The sequence below is a fragment of the Coturnix japonica genome, chromosome 12, assembly GCF_054131305.1.
Source record: "Coturnix japonica strain WE chromosome 12, WE-NBRP24, whole genome shotgun sequence".
Lineage (NCBI taxonomy): Eukaryota > Metazoa > Chordata > Aves > Galliformes > Phasianidae > Coturnix > Coturnix japonica.
Window position 1 is genome coordinate 17,709,619 of NC_140674.1, and position 16,097 is coordinate 17,725,715.

The 16,097-nt window shown below is 34.5% G+C and overlaps 1 protein-coding gene across 18 annotated transcripts in view; it reads right to left on the reverse strand.

Moving 5' to 3' along the window:
- Window positions 1-16,097, reverse strand: part of NAALADL2 (N-acetylated alpha-linked acidic dipeptidase like 2) — a 338,435-nt gene that overhangs the window by 82,278 nt on the left and 240,060 nt on the right. The window lies entirely within an intron of this gene.

Below are 16,097 nucleotides of genomic sequence, written 5' to 3' on the forward strand. Positions count from 1 at the left end.
ATACAAAGAAACCTGGAAATTTAAATATACACATTCCATTTTAAAAAATACAGTTTGATCATCTCATTTAGTCATTGACTGTTCAATGCAGCTAAGGTGACTGCCTTACTTTATAATTGCTGGTGTTTTTATGATGGAAGGTTGAAGGTGCAGATAAAAGAGGTGTGGAATAAAAGCACACTGAACAGATAGGTACATATCAAGTGGAAGAAGGTGCACATCAGAAAGCATCAGAATATTTTATTTACATCTTTCAGATCTTAAGAAGAAACAGCACAATCATCACTGTATCTGAAAATTTAAGCATATTTTAAAGTGTTTATTTGAAAGTAAATGAGTTTCCCTACACATCCACCAACATTTAAGCATGGGAAGGTTTCTAGAGATAACAAGACACGTTGGGAGAACAACTGGAAAAAGGAAATGCTCTAAAACACTTCAGGACCAAACATTCATCTATTTCTCCTGAATATTTTAGTTGTCCTAATAAAAGCAATGTATTTTCCCAAGGAAAGTAAGAATCTTTTTGCAGATGAAATGCCCACCATGGAAAAGGAGAGGAAGATTACAGCTTGGGGCAGAAACCAGCTCTGCAAAGCTCTAAAAGCCTTCTAACAGGCCTGTGCAGATGGAATAATCACCAAACTTCCAACCAGAGATTCAGATTACAAGGTCTCTCTCCATGCAACACATTTTTCTGCTGACATGGACTCCTTTAAAGCTGAAAGATACCCTTTACATTCTGTGTGACTTGCAATCACAGGGGGAAGAAGCTCTCAGAAATCAGCAGCGAATGTTCTAATAAACCTACAGAAAATTACAAGCAGATGTGTTGTTACTGAACCACAGCATACACAACTGCATGCATTCTCCCTCTTTTGTTTTATTTTTTGTGCCAGAAACTCCTGAGATATCTTCCAATTTGCTCTCAATCATAATGCAAAAATCAACCAAGGCTGTAACATTTAATTGTGGAGAAAAATCTGTTATTCATCTTCAATATATAACAGAGATCTTTTCAGTGTTTACTTCTTATATTTGGAAAGATGAAACTGATCTAAAACTGATAATTTAGAGGGTGAGCTTTTTTTTTTCTTGCCTTATCAAAGCTGGACAGGGCTGAAAATACCTGAAAGTTACTTCATTACACTGATAGTAAATTCAATTTGCTGAAGCCTTAGAAGTCTATTTCTAGAATCAAAAAGAATCCTGAAATGCCCATCCATGTAATGTAACTGAGACAGTATTTTGTCTACCATTTGTCAACCTGCAGACTATATTACAGGAGCAATGAACCTCAAAATGCTGTAAATGAAAAATGTCTATCCCTTCTCCATTTATCCACAACTTGAGCTTCACACCTGAACAGACTGTGAAAGACACACATTTGAGAACAACTTATAGGAGAAAACTTCTCATGTTTAAAACAATAAATCATTTGAAAGTACAGTTTAATGCCTAGGACGAAATATATGGATCTGAGCTACAGAAAGGGAGATTTACCTTATTTGGAAGAAAAACATTCTGATTGTAAGAATTCATGACTACTTGCCTCAGCAGGAGGTATAATTTCTACAACAGAAGTCTTTTAAAATAAAAGATTATTTTAAAAAAAAAACACAACAGTCTGGAACAACACAGATATGGTCGATCTCTTCTCTGAGGCAAGGTACGAGGTTAGACGTCCACCTGACATCTTTTCTAGACTTGGATTCTACGAATCTTTAATAACCGAAAACCTAATTTAATTCAAAAAGAAGAATCAGAACAAATTAAAAGCACTTCAAGGAAAAACTTTGCAATTGCTTTCTCTCTACCAGCTATTTATCAGCAATCACAAAAGCATCTTTATTCTTTCTTTTGTACACAAACCCATCTGCATCATGACCAGGAATCAAACAAGAAAGATCTAAAACCTATCCCCCATGTGAAACGCAGTTCTTACTGAATAATTTCCAGACTTCCAGGGCTGAAGTCTTCTAGTTTGTTTTCAAAGCATGGGCTTGGTCAAGTACCAACTGCAAAACAGCACAACTCAACTTCACAAAGAAACTGTCAACTAAGAACTGTGTAAGGTTCTCATATCATCTCTCCCTGATAGATGCCAGAATCCTTGGAGAATGCAGCCCTTTCAGGATCTGGGAACCCAACAACTGCTTTGAGAATAATTTAATATTAAGATTTTTGCTTGTAATTAAAATTTCATTTTATAGCATCAAAATAGTTCAAGAAAATGAATTCCTTACTCTGCAATTCTAACAATCCAACCGTGCCAGGTCTAAAGCTGCTCTTCATTTAAGAAGGACACCAGAGAATATTTTGTGATGCAGGAAGAAAAATACATTAATCAATTATTAAGTTTATTTGGGGAGTGGGAAAAGAGGTAATCTTTAGAAAGTTTCTGACACAGAGCAAGAACTGCGCATTTCCAGTGACTTTGTCTTGGGTTTTCTTCCTTATTGTAAACACAGACAAACCCATTTCCTGCTCAGTCTGGGAAGCACACTTGTAACCTAACATTTCACAATCTTATGTCATGTAGCTTACTGATGTTAGTAACATACTCTGAGATTTCTGAAAAGGCTGTATGAGAATTTAACGTGTTCAACAAGTGTTACTTGTGCTTATTCCACTCAATTCTGGATTAAAGTACAGTTTTATCATCACTTCAATGGCTAGCCAAGCCTGAAATCAAAGCATGAGAAACAGTAGAGATTTAGTTACAATGTCATATTTCTCTATTCAAAATAATTTTACTTTATCCCCATTTTCTCCAGGGTTGCACAATTTGCCTTTTATTTCTATTTCCAAAAAAAGAGCTTATGGTATAGGAATCAACTTTCTGTTCATTTCTAGTTAAATTCCACATTCATAGAACACTATATTTCATCTTGAACTGTTTATTAAAGTTGGTTTGGGTTTGCCAGGATCTGACAAAAGAAAAATTTAATGAACAAAACTGCCTAAGAAGTTTACTGATAAAATTCATTACTATAATTCCTGAAACAGTTTTAATGACCTCTCAAAATAAATAAATAAATAAATAAAGATAAATTCACAAATTAAAAAAGTCTGTCTGAATGCTGAACCAGAGTTGCATACACCCACATCTTTGACTTCCTGGTGCATTAATAACAGAGCAGTAAAGTTCTGAAATATTTGAAGTGAACTGCTCATTAATTTTTCACCTTAAGCTTAATGGAAATTTGACAAACAGTTTTATGCTGAGAAGAGAAACTCTAAGAAGGACTTCATAGCACAGTATGAGAATAAACTGTATAAAGGAGAGAGTGAAGTGTGTTTGGTCACACATTCACCTGGAGTGAGCAGTTAGTTCAATGCATATCTGTGGAAGAGGTGTTCTTTCACTTACACATTCCCAGCATGTCTTCTCTGTTGCCCTTTGTGAACACTTGATCTTGTATTAATCATGATAAAAACAAAGATGTAAAAACTTATATACCTCGGATATTTGTACAGTTTGCAGTTTGAATGTATACACCCTCACACAACTATACCGACATCTTCAGCAGCTGTTAAGCTTCTGCTGGATCTCATCAAGCTAGTCAACATTTCTTTTTTTCTCTGTAGTTTACCTATGGTTTTATTGACCTACATCTAGTCCTGTGCTAAGACTGAAAGGATAAGACAATGCTTGCTACAATGAGACCCGATCAGCTGATTGGTGACTCCTAAACCCACATTGCTATTATTAATAATAATAATTTTGCTACGCAGCACCTATTTTGCTGCTACGCAGCAGCTATTTTGCTCCTTCTTCAGTTACTGTTATTACAAAGATGTTTATGAGTAATATTACTAATAAAGACAACATTCTCACATCACAGAAAAGCAGTCAATCACAATTTCTAATTAATACAGCTAGAAAAGGCTTGCACTGTCACATTGGTTAGTTACACAACAGAGAATAAAAATGTTTGCTGCTGCTATTTTTGCATCTTGGTCTTCCAGTGAATAGGTCCACAATGTAATATTCTTTAAGGCAACTCTTATTGACTTACTATGTATTTTTCATATCTTTATTAGCAAGAATGCAGTCATACCAAATTGCAGGTTTGTTTGAATAAAATTCTTTGAATTCAGATCCAGTCTAACCTCTAATATAAAAATGTTCCTATCTGCTACAAATTTCAAAATCACCAAGTAAAGTAATATGTACATTTTCACTTCTTAAAGTGAATTAGTTTTAGAATTTCAGTATTAGAACACCTGGAGAAAAATAAATAGCTTTGGCCTGTCCCTTTTTGCTTTAAACTGATATAGTGAGTATGCTTATCCAGACCAAAAATGTTGTTCTTCAAGCACTTTGGAAATGAAAAAAACTGTGAAAATACCACATCCTCTCAACATTTGTATGTCAAAAGTCAAATACGTTGCTTTCTGTACATAAAGTCAATTGCATAACTCTTCTTCCATCTTTCTAAAACCAATAATGTTCTGTGGAAACTGGTATTCTGACTGTTGTGTAATAAAAATCTTGCTGATCATCCTTTCATCAATAGGAGAAAGAATAGTTTAGCTTAAAGACTTGGAGAGTATCTTGGTAAGTATAGTGCAGTAACTGTTGGAGAAAAACATTATTCAAAAGAAGAGCACAACCTTGAATAGAAGTCCTTGGAGTAGAAGTGATAATAATCATTTTCCTGTTACATCTTTAATCAGCTCTCTATGGATTATCCACTAGAATTGCGTTGTGAAACACTTGTCAATTTAGAAGTACATTGCTTCACTAGTCATTAGCATTTCAGGAACAGAAAAACATCCGCTTCCCCTGTGTTTTAAAATAAAGCAACCAAATAACCAACCTTTGATATTCTGCGAACAAGGATTTTAACAGCATCCACACGTCAGGATTTCCAACCATTTTTACAGGACATAAAGTATGAGATTGTCACGGCATCAGCTGGGATACAGTTAATTTTCTTTGTAGATGCTACATTTTGTTGTATGATACAACGTTTTAGGATTTTTTATTAAAATACTTGTGACAACCCACTGACAGTAAATTGTTACAGAGTACTGCTTGTACAGTGACATGCACTCTGCTGTTCCTTGTGCTGCCCTGCCAGTAAGGGATTGGCAAGCACAAGAAGCTGGAGAGGGCTGATCCAACTGGCCTAAAAGATATCCCATGCCATTTGACATCATGCTCACAACAGAAGCTGGGGAAAACAAGGAGGAAGTGGATGACTTTTGGAGTGATGGCATTTATCTTGCCAAGAAACAATTACAGACAATGATCCCAGCTTTCATGGAAGTGGCTGAACATCTGCCCACCAATAGGAAGCAGTGAATGAGTTGCTTCTTTTGCTTTGATTGCAAGCACAGCTTTTGCTTTACCCAGTAAACTGCATTTATCTCTACTCATGAGTTCTCACACTTTTACCTTTGTGATGCCCTCTTCATCCCAGCTGAGGAGAGGGAATCACACTGCCTTAATGTCTGCTTAACATATTTTAAGAGTACTGTCAGTCTTTTTTCTTTTTAAAATAAATGGAATAAAAAGTAACAAATTTATTTTGCAAAAGCAAAGCTGCTTTGACACATTGACGCAAAAACATCCAATTATTTCACTTCTCTTCTAAAAACATTTTATAGCAACAATACAAAAAATAGCCAGACACCCAAAGTTTTCAGTGCTCCCATCACTTTGAATGCCCTTTTCCAGTTAGCTTGTTATAATGTCCAATCATATAGAATCATAGGTCCTTCTACATATCCATGTAAAAATGAAAACATGAAAAGGGAAGAGTAATTCTTCTATGGATTAAATATTGCTAATATATATTTTAATGTCCTAGTAACACAGTGATATAGCAGGGGAGAAAAATCCTAAATGTTGAATATCAGATAGATGTATTTTATAAATCATTCCCTTTAGGTAAAACTACAGCATATCTGGAAGTCTTTTTCAAATGTCCCTATTTCTTCCTGGAAAATATTTCCCAGTCTACTATTTGTACTGTGATCTCAAACTAGAATTAGAAAGAATGCTGTATGTTCACATGTGCACAAGGGACCACAAATCAAACTCATGTACTAAGCCTGACAGCAGTAGCTTGACTGTAGCAAATGCACAGCTCCTCACTTTGGATCATTCCCTCTTAGTTCTTTTTGTAAGCAAGGATTTTGAAAATATCAAAATATATAATGACTAAGGTACTACATAAGCAGAACAAAACTCCTTCCATACCTAATAGTTTATAATATAGTTATAGAAACACTTTACTCCTTAACAGGATTAATTGACATTTACTTCCATATTTTTGCCTTCAAGACATGTAGATAGTGTTTCTTTTAAAAAATAATGGTACAATACTTTTTACAACTGCAGTATCATATTTTAACTATTTTAGAACTGTTTTTGATTCTGATTTCCTTTTCTTGCCTGGCAGCAGTTCATAGTGAGAAAAGTAGTAATTACAATAATGCAGAAGCTCTGGTCTTCAGAGTGAACGAACAGCTTTTCTCTGGTTTACAGCTAGGTACAGTAATTGGCAAGTAACAAGTTCTCCTGGGCTTTTTGAAAGACTGACAGTTGCAAGAATAAGAATAGGGAATGACTGGTATCAGTCAGTTTATTTTATGTTTGCACAGCAGTATCCATTATAACCAAAGATTCTTCTCACTCCTGCAAAAAGGATCCAAGTAGCCTCCAAGCATGAGCATCAACTCAAGTCATGCAAACAGACACGAAAGAGCCTGCTTCCTTTCCTATTTGAATTATATTTCCTGTAAAGAATTCCAAGACATATACAATTTCTGTCTCACTCAAAAGTTAATGGGCTGGCCTATTTGCTTGTTCCTTCATGAACTAAATATTTTTCTTTTGTACTGATGATGTCCACTGTGTAGAAGAAATAAACAACAAGCATAAGAATGAGAGACTGACACAGATTTCCTTTCCTCCAGTGACGATCAAGACTATAAATAGTAAAATAACTCTTAAGGTGAAGTATGTTTGCATCATCTAGACTATACATCACGTTACATATGCAATCCTGAAAACGACTGCTCTGGTTAAAAACAAGCATGGCATCCAGTGTACCCATAATAATGTGATTTATTATTACTAAAAATAATAAAAGTCCTACAATGTTCTACAAGAAATTGAATGGAAATAGAAAATCTCTAAGAAAACACTGAAAGCGACAGGTCTAGGATACCAGTAATTTTTTTTATAGCATATAAGTAACATTGCAATGATTCAGAACCACATCTTGACTATATATTTGGTCAATAATATAAAACTGTATGTTCTCTTACAATAAGATATATCCAAACTTTATTCTTCCATATTTGAAACCATGCAAAATCATGTTTTGGCTTTGGTTTTTACAATATATGCGTTCACTAAAGGGTTCTGAAGTCTCCCCCTTTCCTCATAGGTTGTTTCCCTTTCTTCTTATACAGTACTGCCATTGCTTGTGCCAACACAGTTGTTTCAGTAGCCACACTATGAACAAAATCAACAAACCTTATTGAAGTCCTGTTAGAACAGTTCCTTGCCTCGATGCTGTGCTAATGAATGTCAAATCTGGATGGCCCAAATTGCTTTCTATTCTCATTCTACACAGCTCTGTAGCTCCCCATGACCACATCTGTTTTCTTATCAGCAAAACATTTCTGAAGTTTTTCATTCATAACTGTAGATATTTAGTTAGCATTTAACTTTTGAAACAAACAACAACAACGGCAACAACATCAAAACACTGACACAAATCCCCTTACTTTCTCTTTTGAGTGCCATCTGTTAGGCTTCTCCTCAGAGAAATTAGCCAGTTTCCATACTGGTACTCCGAACCGTAAATATGCTATCATTTACAAAACTTATGAAAATAAACCATGCTAGAAAAGATAACAGTATCATATAAAATTACCAAAAAAGATTGAATTATATACAGAGGGTATTGCACAGATATTACACAAAGGCACTTATTGACCCCTAAAAGACCAACAAAGGAAGAATCATAGGGCAGTTGAGGCTGAAGGGTCCTGTGTAGATGCTAATGCCAAGCAATCTGGTAAATTTAGGATCAACTTCTTCCCACCCATATACAAAACCCAAAATCTTAAACCTGCTCACATCTCATATCTGTCTCAACCCATCACTGTTAAATCCAGTAGACTCCACTCCATAGAAACCCACATGCCTCCAAGAAGGAGAGAGAACATTTATCTCCATCTTACAGATAATAGAATTGAATCAAACAAAGAAAATCCTCATATTGAGTAAATACTATTCCCTGACTCTGAATGCTATATTTGTGCTGTTAGTCTCACCCCAGATCTCTTCAATAGGAAAGTATTACTCACCCATATTACTCTACCATTGTCATAAATCTCAGTCAGCACTTATTTCAAAATACACTTGAAAATCTAACCCTAACATTGCCTCTATTCTGATTCTATTACATTTTGGTCACAATTCAGTTCATCGATTTTTGCCTGAATTTACAGGTGGATAAAGTTTAGTAACAGCTTACTGACTTCACAGAAGACAACAGATGCCCTCAAATCCTTCATACTGATAGGCAAAAGCACAGACAAATATACAGATATATGGTGGAATGCAAGAAACCAAGGAATACAAATAGGAAAAAACATGTGGACTAACTACAACATGTGTTAAAACGGTGATTTTCATAAAAGCATCGTGTCACACGGAATCATCACTGCTATGTTATGTCACCTCTTTCTCAACACTAGCCGAAGTAAATACAAGGCCAGCTCTGAAAGTAATACCTCCCATTTTATTACATTTGCCCCAGATACGAGAAGTGGATGTGATAACCACTGAGAGGACAATCATTATTTTCCCATGCACTCACTGCTAACAATATTTCATTCTCAAAAATATTATTTTGTGTGAGACCACTTAAGTCAGTAAGTCAGAACCGACTGAACAGTATATTTCTTCATTGCTCTCCACTGTAAGGACAAAACTCAAGTATTTCTTCATATGATTTCAGGTTACCAATAAGTAATTTCATTTTATTGACTGCAGTTCAACTTCAGTACAAAAGCTTAATATTTAAGTAATAACAGAACAGAAAGCAAGAATGTTATTTTAGTCTGTATACCCACCTGATTTTTTTTTTATTATGCTTTTACTTTGTATGTGGTTTCTGCACAAGCATCAATATCATCATTATGTGGAAAGGCATTAAATGCTGTGAAACAAGTGAAAATTTACTAGATAATATATATATTTATTATGTATTTTAACTAACATTCAGTTATCATAAAAATTCAATCTTACTTATGGGTGGAAGTTGAAATAATGACTCTTGAGAAGCATTAAAGGGTTGAGATGGAACACAGAAGAAAACTCGAAATAATCACTCAAATTATTTACTGTATTAGCAGGAATTTGCTACATTAAATTATTTATCTTACAGAATCCTGCTCTACTTCTAATTAGACAGCACAGGACCTGGATGTACTTATGCATTGAAATAACTTAAAATCACAACATTATATTTTGAGTTACGTATGCAAACTCAATTGTTTAAATAGTAATTTTGTCACCAGAACAAAGTATTAAATTAAAAAATAAAAACAAATACTGCATCTTGGATGTTTATCAACAGCTTGTCCAAATGAAAAAGAACTGATTCCCTCTGTCTTTTGGCGCAATGTTATTAAGCCTTGCATGTAGTAAGAAAACAAGAAACACCACCTAATTTAAAGAGAATAGAATTTCTGTATGATAATAAAGAATAAAATATTAAGAAAGTCAATGACAGCTGAAAAGGATGTGTGGACATGCACTGAAAAATTGAATTTATTTTCAAACACCCAACATCAAAACTTTTTCTGAAATGCTGTTGCACCAGCTACACAAACATGACATTTTTTATCTCTATTCACTTGACCTTGCACTTGTTTAGAAGTGGAAATATTCTGACTGAATTCTGACCCTGAAGTCAACTAAAAACTCCCAGAAACTTTAAAATAACTGGAATTTGAGACCGTTTCTTCAGACTCAGACATCTCTCTACTATGTTTATTCTTTAAAAGCAATCACAGAAGCTTACTGTAATTAAACTACATATGATGTTACTCAACAAAGAGATGATTTTTGTTTTTCCATTAAATACAATGAAATATTCGTTCCAAATATAGTTTATGTTTTTTGGAGCCATAATACAAGAATACATATATGCAAATATATTAATAGCCATTTGAACCATAAGAATTCAGTATGTATTCAGGTTATTATAAAATGCACATGGTTCTTTTTTTTTTTTTTTTTTCTTTTTTTTTTTTTTTTTCCCCAGTGAGAATCTAAGGAACTTAATGGATCAGATGAAAGTTCTTATAGTCAACAACATGTTCTAAAAATAGTTTTCTAACTGTAAAGACTCTAAAATGAACATCCAATCAATCTATCTTCCTGAACAGAATTTGTAGAGATTTGAAGGAATCAGTTCTGCTCTTATCTTTGAAGTAACAACTAACATCAGAAGTTACATTGTAGAACAAAACAATTCACAGTTGTCAATACTTTCTTTTGGTACAAAAATATGTTCTGCTGACATCTAACTCAACCAATACAGACAATCAGATGGGATAGACTCATTCTAAATAATTAAAAGAAAGAACTGTGACAGCAAAGAAGGAAATGCTATTGTTGCCAGATGTGTCCATAATAAATGTTACCCGAAGTTAGTCTAACCACCCATTCACTTCAAAAAGCCCATCTACTGGTGTTCATATCTGTATGGAGTTCCTTAAGACATATTATTCTGTTCTCAGAAAGAAGTCAATAACACTAAATACCAACATGAAATTTTAATTTTCAATGCAGAGTTTACTTCATAAACAACTTACAAATGAAAAGGTCAAAATGGAGAAGATTAAGACAACTTCTCAGAAGGAAATGTGTTCTCTCACTATACAGCCCACTTTGCCAGTACAAAAATAAGACATTAAATGATAATTTAAAGGAAAATACTAATGTCAAGCATAAGAAAAATATACCATCAGCAAAACATACAAATCACTGGCTTTATATTCCCTGACTTTTCTGACATAATGGAAGCTTCCCTTTCACAGGTGTCAGATGTTTCCTTCCACTTTGCTTTAAGTGGCAGAGATGCCGTGCAAACAGAATTTCCCTTCTAGTTCAGCACAGTCAGCCTCTGCAATTAAAATGTAACAGCCTCTAGTTGAGAATGATTTACTGAATGATGCTTAGTTTTTGTAAATTACACATAGAACATGAACAGCCACCAACCTTTATCAGATGAACTGAATGAAGAGTTACTAGCAATTTTAGGAAGTGCTCCATAACATTTAGAGTATCTTTATCAAGATTGAGTAGATAATGGTGAAAGGAATTAGAAGCTGGAATTTATATTATTTTTAATACATTCCTCTAAGAAGTGATTCCTCCTACAGAGTATAATATGAAGCACAGTAACAATTAAAGATGCTAGAACCTGAAATGGAAGTAGGGATGTTTTAACAGCATTTTGGAAACATAACCTAAAGCAGTGAATTGAGGAAAATCACCAGTCTTATATTCACAATTGCAATTAAAATTACACAGCATCAGCACTTAGGTTTCGTTGATACAGATGCTGGAATTTTAACAACAACAACAAAGGAGTACTTTGTCCAGTTATGGGCCCCTAGTAACAAGAGGCATACAGAAAAAAGTCCAATAAAGAGTTACCGACATGACGAAAGGACTTGGAACACCTTCTTGCTTCCACCATTCTCTGATTCAAAAAATGATATAAAGAACTAAAAACTCTTTCAGTATAAGAAAGCAGAATGAAGAGTGCACTAACCATGACTGAAGTAAGTCAGAATACAATAAATTTGTTTTACATTTATATTCATCACAGTTCATCTGATTTAGAAACAATCTAGTATGACAATAATAAATGATAGTTTTGAGCAGCACAGGCTAACAGTATTAAGAAATATATGTCATTATTATGAATTCAGCTAATCTCATCTTCCATGACAGGTAACAAACAGGAAATACATTACAATGAAAGGCATATCCTTCAGCTAAAATAACGTATGTTGAGATTATCCACATAATCAAACCTGCATTTACTATTAAAATAACAAAACTTACATAGCCTGGAAATGCTCAGATTTTCCTTCATGAAACAAGTACAGTACAAAGAAAACAATGAATATTTCCATTTAGAATTTAATTATGATATAAATCACTTGAATACATCTAAAATTGAACAGGATGGTGAGAGAAAACACATATATATAGATATTATGATTTGCCTGATGTCTGATACAGGAGAAGGGGAGTTTTGATAGCATTATTAATGGCTTGACAAAGGGAAACATATGATATAGACTACAAAATGAATAAAAACATATCTGTATGAATTATTCTCCCTATGATTGAGATAGCTAAACCAGAAGAAAACTCGAATATTATCACAGCTTTTCTTTCTCTTGGAAAAGGTGAATTGTGAAGAATTTCAAGAATGCTTGAAGAACCTCTGAAGTACAATTCAACTACCACAGAATTCTGGAGACATTTCAACTGTGCCCCCAAGCCTCTTCTTCTTCTGCCCTCACTCACCAGCCAGTCATCAAACTTCACCACAGATTTCATTTTTGACTGGTACAGAATATAAAACATCAGTGTCTTTGCTGTCCATCTCACTGATTTAACTTCAGGGGAATGCTTTGTTCACTTATCAGAGGGCAGGACAATTCAAAAGCATTCATTCACTTTAAAAAAGGAGTATTCTAGTTAACATGTTTGATCAGTCTAATGACCAGTGAATGCAAAAGAGGTCTCCTTGCAAATGAACTGAAGCCACCCTAGAGAGGAGAATGGGAATTTTTTCATCAGAATAGTCTCCCAGTTGGACAGAGAGAGTTAAGGGAGAATTTGTTCTGAACACCACTGGGAAGTCTGAGAAAATTTATTGGAGTTTGGTGAGCCCTAGTCCACCTACCATAATTTTACTCTTCAAACAATTCAGGCTGCAGAAGGAATGAAATAGTTTCCTTCTAGAGGGTCTCATAAAGCATTTTGAAATGGCTTCCTGGATGGGATTATTTTTAACAAGGAGTGTTCCACTGAAGAACTTAACAAAACAAAAACATTTAGGTCCTGCAGGGTCAAAATCAGAGCAAGTTTTCACTTCTCTGAAACTGGCCTTCACTCTGTTTAAGCAGTATAGTGAATTAAAATAAATTTATAGTTTATTTAGAGAATGCTTCAGATTCATAGTGAACTCAGGACACAACAGTCAACACCAGAACACAGTGAAAAAGAACCACACTATGAAGTGTTCTGTTAAGGAAACTAAAACATCACAGATCATAAAAAATAATAAGGTCAATGAACAAGCGGTAAATGGATTAATGATCATCACTTTCATTGGCAGTTACTCATCTCTGAATGATATCTAACCTCAGTTTTCAAACAAACAAACAAACAAAGAGGTCACAGGAAAGAAAAGATCTTGAGAAGACCTCTTCCTACTCAACTTTTTTTTTTTTTTTTTTTTAATAAAGAAATTAAGAAACAATTATCAAAGTTTCATTCTTCAGTGAAAACTGTTTGACATATTTGACTTCCAGTATTTTACCTTTATTTTGATCCTTGATTAACATGCAAACCCGTATCCTGAATACAATCAATCCTCCTATTTTAATGAATCTAAGTCTTGCATAAAAATCATAAAGAACATGACCAAAACACAACAGATACTAAAATTCAAAAATGAACTTCTACTAGGATCACAGGGCTTTTGAATTATGAATGATTATAGATTTTTGTAGCTAGAAACTCCTTGAAGATTTATGCTACAATTTGTAAATCTCTTGCAGTATTTCTACACTTTTTTTTTAGGACTTGTCTCTCTATTATAGGATTTGCAATTCAGCTTTTCATCTTAGAAAGGCAATGAAAGATGTAACTGAATACTGTCTTAAAGCACTGATTCCTAAAATGGAGTGTCAGAGCTTAGAATTACTGGTCTGTTCTATAATCAAAGGATAAATCCAAACTCTCAAATACAATTACATTTAATCAAAGATGAAATTGACAGAAATTCAAAACTAAAACTGAAGTTGCATCTCATTGAGTAGCTTTAGACTGCTCCTCCTTCTTAAGCCTGTTAAACATGCTTTTTTCTATGCTTTTATATTTTATACTACTAAATAAGTATTTTAAAAGCCTCAGGAAAGCCCAACAATTATAAAACCTTCTTAAAATCCATGGAATTTTCCTCTTGCATTCTGTTTTCAGATTATTGTTATTTTTATTTTAAATTATACAGCAATCAAGTTGCATTTCGAGGCTTCCCCTGGTATTACCAAACTTACAAGGTAACACCAATATTAAGGCTAATATTAATAAATGATAAGAATATCAAAGGCTTATAAACCACATGTGACTACTAAGAAAGATCAGGCAAAAAAAGTAATCATTGTTTGATACCTACATTTTTTATATTACCAAGTTTCTCATTACTCACTATTCTCTACTAAAGCAATCTAAAAATACTCATAAGACATTATCTTAAACCTGAATTTGTTAAGTTTAATTCAATAAATACTCCACTCATCCAATCTTCTCCAAGTCTGTATTTTCTCATTCTAGGGCAAGTTGTTTCTGTGGATTAGCAGCACACATTACCGACCAGAGATATATTCTGCTTCTTGCCTGTAAAACTCAAAGTCACATCTAATACAGCAGTCTGGGAAGGGAGCAGCAGTAACTGACAAGGGAATGAAGTTTAGATTTACCTCACCATTATGCTGTATTAACTGTAAAGAAAATCAAATATTTTATACACTGCATGACTACTGTCCAAGTTTTAAATTCTAAAGGCTTAACACTGTGTGGTTCAGTTCTAACAGAGAATGTAAGCTTTTGATGAAAATCCCTTGCAGACCTGCATTAAACCATGCTTGGTAGAAATAGCACAGTGGACAAGTTGAAAGACTGCTGATGCTTGGAAATCAAGAAAAGAACCTAGACACTTCAAAACATGAGTAGGCCAGCTGTTCTAAAATTAGTCTCCTTGTTATGAGTATTATACTAAATAGGAATAGATTGTCACCACGTGTCAGCTTTAGCTGACATCTGCTATAAGAAAAAAAATACCTCCCAAGTAGATAGCATAGGCATTTGTTCATTATGTACTTTGTTAAGGGTGGTCCCTATAGCACGCCACCAGAAATAAATATGGAAATCATTATATAACTATTCCAAAATATCTATCACTTCAATGAGGATTCAAATAACCCAAGAGGCTTCACTCTTTTTTACAGTAACTCAATAGACGCACCTGTCAAATACGGAACATTAGCACATAAGAAGTATAGGGAGTTTCACACACTCGTCCTAATTAAAATTGAAACAGTTACGCAAGTTTCAAAAGTTTATTCAAATCATTCTTGTACCTTGGTTTTGTGCATGAAAAACATGTCAGATAACAAAAGTATCTGGTAACAGACAGCCTGTTCCTCATCCTGGAACTGTACCCATTGCACAGCAAATGCTGGCTGGTGCCACTGCATGGAGGACTACTTCATAAGGCAGTGAAGAAAGCAGCTATGTAAGCTGGGGCTGCCTCTTTCACTGACATGTCCCCAATGAGCTTCTTGTGTAACACATTTGTCACAGACATTCTCCCACATCTGGCCAGTTCTAGCTGCAACACTTATTTCAGTTTTACTCAGCATCTTAATTGTTTTAGCAGGGGAGAAAAGCGCTTTGCAGCCAAACTGATACAGTCCCTTAGATAAAAGTCTTTCAACTTTCTACAAGCAACACTATTTGAATCTAGCAAAGAGAAAGGAGTTGTTGCATCTACAGTCATACTGAGTATGCTTGGGCAGCCTTTCTTCAGTGCCTTGTTATATCATTTCTGAAGGCCACCAGAGGAGAGTAACCAAACAGAGGAAGCCCTCACATTCACAGTATACCACTGGGCATGACACCCAACTTGCTCCAAATGCATTTGGTGAATCTCCACTCTGTCACACCTAAGAAGCCTCATTTACCACTATCCTTCTATATCCAAACGGTAGTAACAACCAGTGGATTATTTAGCTTGTGATACTTA